This window comes from Haliotis rubra, unplaced genomic scaffold (genome assembly GCF_003918875.1).
Source record: "Haliotis rubra isolate DU_JTF1 unplaced genomic scaffold, ASM391887v1 Scf134, whole genome shotgun sequence".
NCBI lineage: Eukaryota > Metazoa > Mollusca > Gastropoda > Lepetellida > Haliotidae > Haliotis > Haliotis rubra.
The window spans coordinates 669569-677277 of NW_025765270.1; positions in this window are offsets into that span (position 1 = coordinate 669569).

The window sequence follows — 7709 nt, forward strand, 5'->3', positions numbered from 1 at the left end:
AGGCCTTCAGTGTGAGGAGCGGACGCATTAACTATTAGGCTACCCCTCTGTCCTTAAAGCTAGAGGTCATGGCACTGGTAACTCCTATAGTGGAGCGACATGAAAAGGTTCAAAGACAAAGTCTTTCACTGTGCTGGGCAGGTTGATAGTATAAGCCTTAATACAGAACATTAGAGGAAAATGACAATTCTTCAGGGTAACGGTTGAGATACCATCAGTGATGTTCATTCAAGTTTTATCCAACACCAATGGCCATAGTCTTCTCCAGTTCCTTTATCCACCGTAACAAAAGTGTGATTATAATAAATAACTTCCATACTTTCACATGGACTTGCGATAGCTGAAGGATTAAGATCCCTTTGTGCGTGTGGGCACTGCTCTGATTTAAAGGTGTTGGAGCAGAACCTTTGTACATTTCATCACAAGTGCTTTCAGCGAACAAAGTCACGAGTTTTAACCACTGCATCCGCAACATTCTGGAATGAGCCTACAGGAACATGATTAAATACTAATGGAAGCTATACAGAAACCACCTTCAGGGAGACACTGTCTAAGCAAGAGCTGCCCTCCTATCTACTATCACAGCCAAACAAATATACAAGTAAAGACAAAGCTCTATAAAAGATGCATGTCTACCACGACAGTGGAGTCAGACAGCAGACAGCAACTTATTTCAGTAAAACTAACATGAGTGAGTCAGCTTGGTCTACCACCTCTTGGACCAGTACTATCATGATCTGTCATCCCTAAGTGGGAGGATTTCCCCAGTCTGATGCATCACACATGGATATACCAATGGGGGATGGTGCTGATAAATCTGGGATTCTTGCACTCAGCATTAACATAAAATCAAACGGATTTAATTAGTATGACTAAAACCTTTAAACATCCCTCTAAACTATTAGTGAGTGAGTGAGTGAGTTTAGTTTTACACCGCTTTTAGAAATATTCCAGCAATATCACGGCAGGGGACACCAGAAATGGGCTTCACACATTGTACCCAAATGGGGAATCAAACCTGCGTCTTCGGCGTGACGAGCCAACGCTTTAACCACTATACTACCCCATCTAAACTATTAAAATAAGGATTAATGTCATAAGTTGATGAAGTTTCAAATGTAACTTTACCCACACATGGACAAGGTACTTCATGGATAGCTCCTAACCTAGTTTGTGTTCATACCCTGCCATGAAACCATGTAACTGGGACATGGTCTTTATGTAATTAGGGTTATCAGACAACCACAGTGGATTTCAAATGACTCAGATCAAACCTGAAATAGAAAATCAAAATGGCAAAGAAATGGATTCTTGTTTTAAAGGAATAGTAAAATGGAAGAGAGGCAAACCAAGTGGAGTGCCTGAGAGTGCTAACCAGTCTTAAAGAGAGTGAGTTTAGTTTTACTTCGCTTTTAGTAATATTTCAGCAACATCACAGATGAGACATTTGTGTGGAATCCTATCTAACTTGATTAACAAGTTTTCCAAACCAGTTTGGGTTTGCCCTTCTAGTGCCTTCGTAAAAGAACAATTCAACAGCATTCTACACACCAAACGTTTAGTCAGAAAGAGGTAAAAACGACTGAATTTCAAATAACTTTCCTGTCATATAAAGCTCCACTCAAACAATGTAAAATTTATTGCAGATCATTAAGTTTTTTACATGTGTCTGTACAATGTTGTATGATCAATACCACCTAGCATATGTCAGCTTGTCATGAGCTGTTTCCTGCAAACTGAATGAGCAAGTGTACATTATTACATGATAAATTTGATCTTTTGTCCCAAAACTTCAGTCTGCAGTCTGTAGTGAAGCAGTCCCCATTAGCCAAATATTGCTTGATGATCAATTAACGTAAAATTGGCAGCGAAAGTTTGATCTGGTATAGACAGAAATCCTGAATAATGACTGGGTTTGACAGAATCTGCTGTAGGATACGTATAATATTGCCTGGTATCACAAATATCATATTGACCTGCAAGATTCCTATATCACCAAGTATGTCGTTACATACAACATTGTATGACATATACCAAATAGCATCATATGACACATATCATACTGCCCTGTTTGATAAACATCATATTGCCTTCTATCTAATTGTGTAGCATCAGCACAGTTCCACCTATGTTTCCAGTCTGACTCATACAGGAATTTATTGCATTGTTATGCACATACTGTACATCCTTATAAATAGGGAATATGAACTACTTTCTACACACCTGCTATTGGTTCAGGACGTGTGGATGAGAAGATGCAATAACAGAACATTACTACAATGACATCAAACTACAAGACTTACAAATCTAGATATTCTATCAATGATTTGGTTCATTTTGGCATTGTATAAAAATGAGTGAGTTTAGATCCAACATAAAACACACAAATATTACAACTTGTCTACCATGTACACTCTGATAACCTCATTCTTCAAACACTGAGACTGAGTTTGGAAGTCCGGATAAATCCAGCCATTGTGGGTGAAATGGCGAAAAACATGTGAAGGTAATCTTTTTGGAACCAACCAAAGGAAATAATTCAATGACATATGTGATAGTATTGCAAAGCCTATAAAAAAAGGTAATCTTTTGGTACCAATAAAGAAATTTTCAGAACTGCCTCCATGGTCACTATACCAAAGTATCAAATGTTTATGAGGGTTGGTACATGAGTGAGTGGGTTTGTGGGTGTGTGAGTGAGTGAGTCATAATGCTGCTTTGACAAAATAGTCCAGTTACATTACAAAATTTTGGCATACTGAGTGAGGAAACCCTAAATGACATAAGTCCAGGCATTTACCCACAATAGGAACCCCACAAGCATGGTAATGGAGGTGACAAACCTAAAAAGGTAATACATGGAATAGCAAACTGGGATTCAAACCCAGGATAAGAGTTTCTGGTGTGGTGATGGGACACTACAACACTGCACAACAAGTTGTTAGTGTTAGATGACCTGGCCCACACTGCTGTATAGTGAACAGCAAGTCACTAACAGTATGGTATGTCAGTGTAATGTGAATCATGTTTTATACTACTTTTACCAATATTCCATCATGGCGGTGGACATAAGAGACAGGCTTCATACTTTATACCAGTGAGGTTAACTGAACCCAGCCTTCGGCATGACAAGTAAACGCCTAAAACACCCACTGCCCCTGGATGCATCTCAACTTGAAGATGTCCTTCAGCGAGTGAGTGGTGCGGTGGGGTGATCTAATGGTTAAAGCGTCGTCAGCGTGAGGAGCCAACGCTTTAACCATTAGGTCACCCCACCGCACCACTTGATGTTGGAGGACATCTTAAGTGATGCATGTATGAGACTTTTAAATACCACTTTGCAAAACCAACCACAAGCAAAACCCAGACAAATTCAGAAACAGAATCAAGGCGAATCTGGGACTACCTACAAATGTAGTTTACATCTGCTAAGGCAACACCATACGGCACTTTCATCAATTCACAAACAAAGATACCATGTTCCTGTGAAAGATGGGAAATGGCTTCAGGATCCTGACACTTCCAGACAGTTTTGGTGCTAACCTATGGAGTTATTGTCATTATCGCACACTTAACACTAAAGAGATTACATAGGGTGAAATTAGCAATGAAGTTAACAATGGTGTTCCCAGCGGTGGAGACCAAAAATGGTTCTGATGTGGGATTCAAACCCAGTTGTGGGTGACCAGAGAAACAAACTAACTGCTGGGCTACACAACCACATGGTCGACCTGACACAAACACTGTCCTCTTCAACGACAAGAAAATGATAAATAATGAGAGGACTTGCCATTTTTGGAAACATTTTTAACAAGATTTAACTGCAAAAAAAGTGCAAGTCTTTGGTCATATTTTGGTAGTGTGATATTTCTGATGTCTTGTCACATCTTGTAAACATCAGTTAGGAACACCACCACGGAGAGAACATACAAAATACCCATTTAAAAGTGTAGAATAATCTACTTCTAATAGAAAATGTTATTGAAACATACAAAAAAAAAGTTACTATTAAAATATATCTTGCCAGATATGAGTTTTATCAAAATTATGTGTTACTGGTAATAATACAATGTTGAAAATTCCATGTAATTCATCAGGGGTGGAACGATATGATGATATGGTATAACACTACGATACACACTGACTGCATGATATAGTGAGTGAGTGAGTGAGTATGGTTTTACGCCGCTTTTAGCAATATTCCAGCAATATCACGGTGGGGGACACCAGAAATGGGTTTCAGCATGACATAGCTATTGATAAACACTGCTTCTGACAAGAGAGGAAAAGGACTTTCTCTTCTTATTTGCTGGTTTACGGCTATTTAATAAAAAAAAAAAAAAATTGAAATAAAAATATCATTAGACTTTGGAATTATTGTTCTGATTTTGTAAGCACTAAGAGTTGGTTAGATGATAAATAATAATACATATAATTTCAATTTCTCTTATAACCTGCCATTTTCTGAAATGGGAGAGCGGGTAATAACAATTTTATAGCATTTATAAGGGAACAAAGTCTGCGATACTGGTGAAATTACAAGCACAGTGAGAATGTATAACTTGATTCAGTCAAGCAGGGAAATGATCAGTAATATATAATCATATTCATGATAATCAGAAGTAAATACTCTTGAACTGGAAAGTCTTTCCTCGCTAGTGGTGAATCCATATACCAAGGAATAAAAAGTAAAACATTCAAAGACAATGTACTATAATTGTCAGATGGTCAGAAATGGTCGGTGTAGGACATGATGCTTTTCAAAATAATGTTCCTTCTTTTCGTGAGTGATTGAGTGAGAGAGCGAGCGAGCAAGCAACATTTAACTCCAGATCTACCAATATTCAATGACCAGCAATTGGCTTCGGACTTTGTGGGCAATCATCCATGGCATCATCCCACAATCTGTAAAAGAGTGAGTGAGTGAGTGAGTGAGTTCAGTATAATGCTGCTTTCAGTAGTATTTGACTCAGATTGTGGAGTATCAGGTCGAAGTGAGAGGAAAGATTACAGCCAATCAACCTGAATGTTGCTAAGTAGTGAGTCTTTTTCTTCTCAGATCTGTCACAATTTTTAGCTTTATCTGCAAAGTTTCTTTAAAATAAAATAATACCGAGGGCTGCATTTACAAATCAATGGATCCTACCAGCATCCTTGAATCAGCTCTCTCTCCTCCCTCTACCAGTTGACAACATCACCAACACTAGGATAGACACTTACTGAATTATTTTTCATAATCTGACAGATTTTCTCAAAGTTTCCTTTCAAGTATATGTTTCAACATTTGCTAAGGGACAAAATAGTCATTAGTCAAACGAGTAATCCCCAACAAAAGTTGAGTAGTATATCACAATACATATTGTTACACCCCTAAGAACATGTTGAAAATGACAAGCTCTCCAATGATTGGCTGCTAAGATAACGGTAAACGTCAGCCACGTGATGAAAAGGTTGGGATACTGAATGAATGAAATACTGGGCAAACTCAAGGCAACATCATAAGCTACGGAATAACATCAACAATTCAGAAACGAGAGCAAAACACAAGTAAAAAATCGAACCCAATATAACCATATTCTCATCGAACAAAGATGACAGAAATATTTTTACAAAGGCGTCCAATATTTGAATATTTCACAGGTAACAACAGTATGCGAAAAGCTTAAATATTATGAGTTTTCAAATGAGTAATTATCTAAGCCGCTATACAAATTTAGAAGAAATACCAACTGCTCTATTGTCCAGCATCAAGAACAAAAGCCAAATGGATACAATGGACTCCTGAAAACAGTGTTGCACATATTAGTGCTATCAGACAATTGTTGTAGTAATGTAATGGGGTACTTAGGTTGGTTAGCTGTTGTTTAAGCCCAGCTATATGGCGGCGGTCTGTAAATAATCAAGTCTGGACCAGACAATCCAGTGATCAGCAGCATCAGCATCAATCTACGCAGTTGGGATACGATGACATGTGTCAACCAAGTCAGCGAGCCTGACCACCTGATACCGTTAGTCGCCTCTTATGACAAGCATGGGTTACTGAAGACCAATTCTAAGCTGAAAGAAAACTGAAAGCTGGTAGTGTGAGGAGTTTACGAGACTCTCTCTTGAAATAGTGAGTGACTGTGTGAATGAGTGAGTTAGATTTAATGCTGCTTCCAACTACATTCAGTTATATCATGACAAGTCAGTTGATACGAGAGGAAACGCCAAATTGATCATGTTATAGATGTGAGTGAGTGAGTGAGTATGGTTTTACGCCGCTTTTAGCAATATTCCAGCAATATCGGTGGGGACACCAGAAATGGGCTTCACACATTGTACCCATGTGGGGATCGAACCCGGGTCTTTGGAGTGACAAGCAGACGCTTTAACCACTAGGCTACCCCACCGGCCCTGTTTTAGATGTATTCCACCTTGGTGAAACCCACAAGCAAGGGAGTAGTGATGACAAAACCATAAACATAATCGGGTTAGACTAATGCAACTCTGCACAGTGGCTACTGGGCCACCTGTGTCCCCTTTAGGGTAAGACAGCACACTAGAGCACTAGCACCACAAGGGACAAGAGAGGAAGTAGCTATTATAGACTTGGGCCTGACTCTTCACACATGGAGTGAAGCTGGAGCCTGGGACATGGCTGAAAGGGGTCACATGGTACACATGGAATCCCACTCAAACAAATCACATGGTACAACCAAGAAATTTGAGTGAGTGAGTGAGTTGGGTTTTATGCCGCTTTTAGCAATATTCTAGTAATATCACGGCAGGGGACACCATTAATGGACTTCACACATTGTTTCCATGTGGGGAATCGAACATCGGTCTTCAGTGTGACGAGCGAACGCTTTAACCAGTAGGCTACCCCACCGCTCCTCAAGGAATTTAATTGTTCTGTGGTAACCAAAAGAAATGTGTGGAATGGGGTAAATGTCTGATCTTCTATATCTCTAAAGAACTCATGCATGTATCGTGACATGGTGGGAAATACTATGGTACAGGAGTCCATTGTACAGCAACTCAAGGGGATAACCAGATGAAGTCTTCAAAATCTGTAAAATGGGTACAAAGTTAATGAGCAAATTAAAGACACTGTACACTAAGATTACCCCTAATGATGAAATAATACTGACATCACATGACAGTCATGTGACAATCTTTGGTAAAGTACTGATAGAGAACTAGTCTATCTGAATCTGTATTGAAAAACAGTACATCAAATGTTCTGGCACTAAAGATTATATATACATTTTCAAAGATAAATATAATTTGAAGGAGGCTTCTATTTTCAGTCTGAATGTGAAAATACTGATGAAATTGACTAAATCATTCAAATAGATCCAAATGATGATTTTTATAAAATGGAAAGTATAATATCGGCTGCTCCTAAAATTCATCATCATGAAATATCTATGCAGCCAAATCCAAACATGACTGAGCCTCATGTTAAGCTAAGAAAATACTGTTTGTGTAATGACAGCTACAGTGACTTGTCAAGCACACAAATTGAATTTCTGATATAACTTGAATTAAAGATGCTGGGACTATGATTCTGAGCCTTGTCCAGCTTTACTTAAGAATACTTTAGTTTCAGAGTGAGTGAGTTTAGTTTTACATTGCTTTTAGCCATACTCCAGAAATATCATGGCAGGGGACACTAGAAATGGGCTTCACACATTGTACCCATGTGAGGAATCCAACCCGGGTCT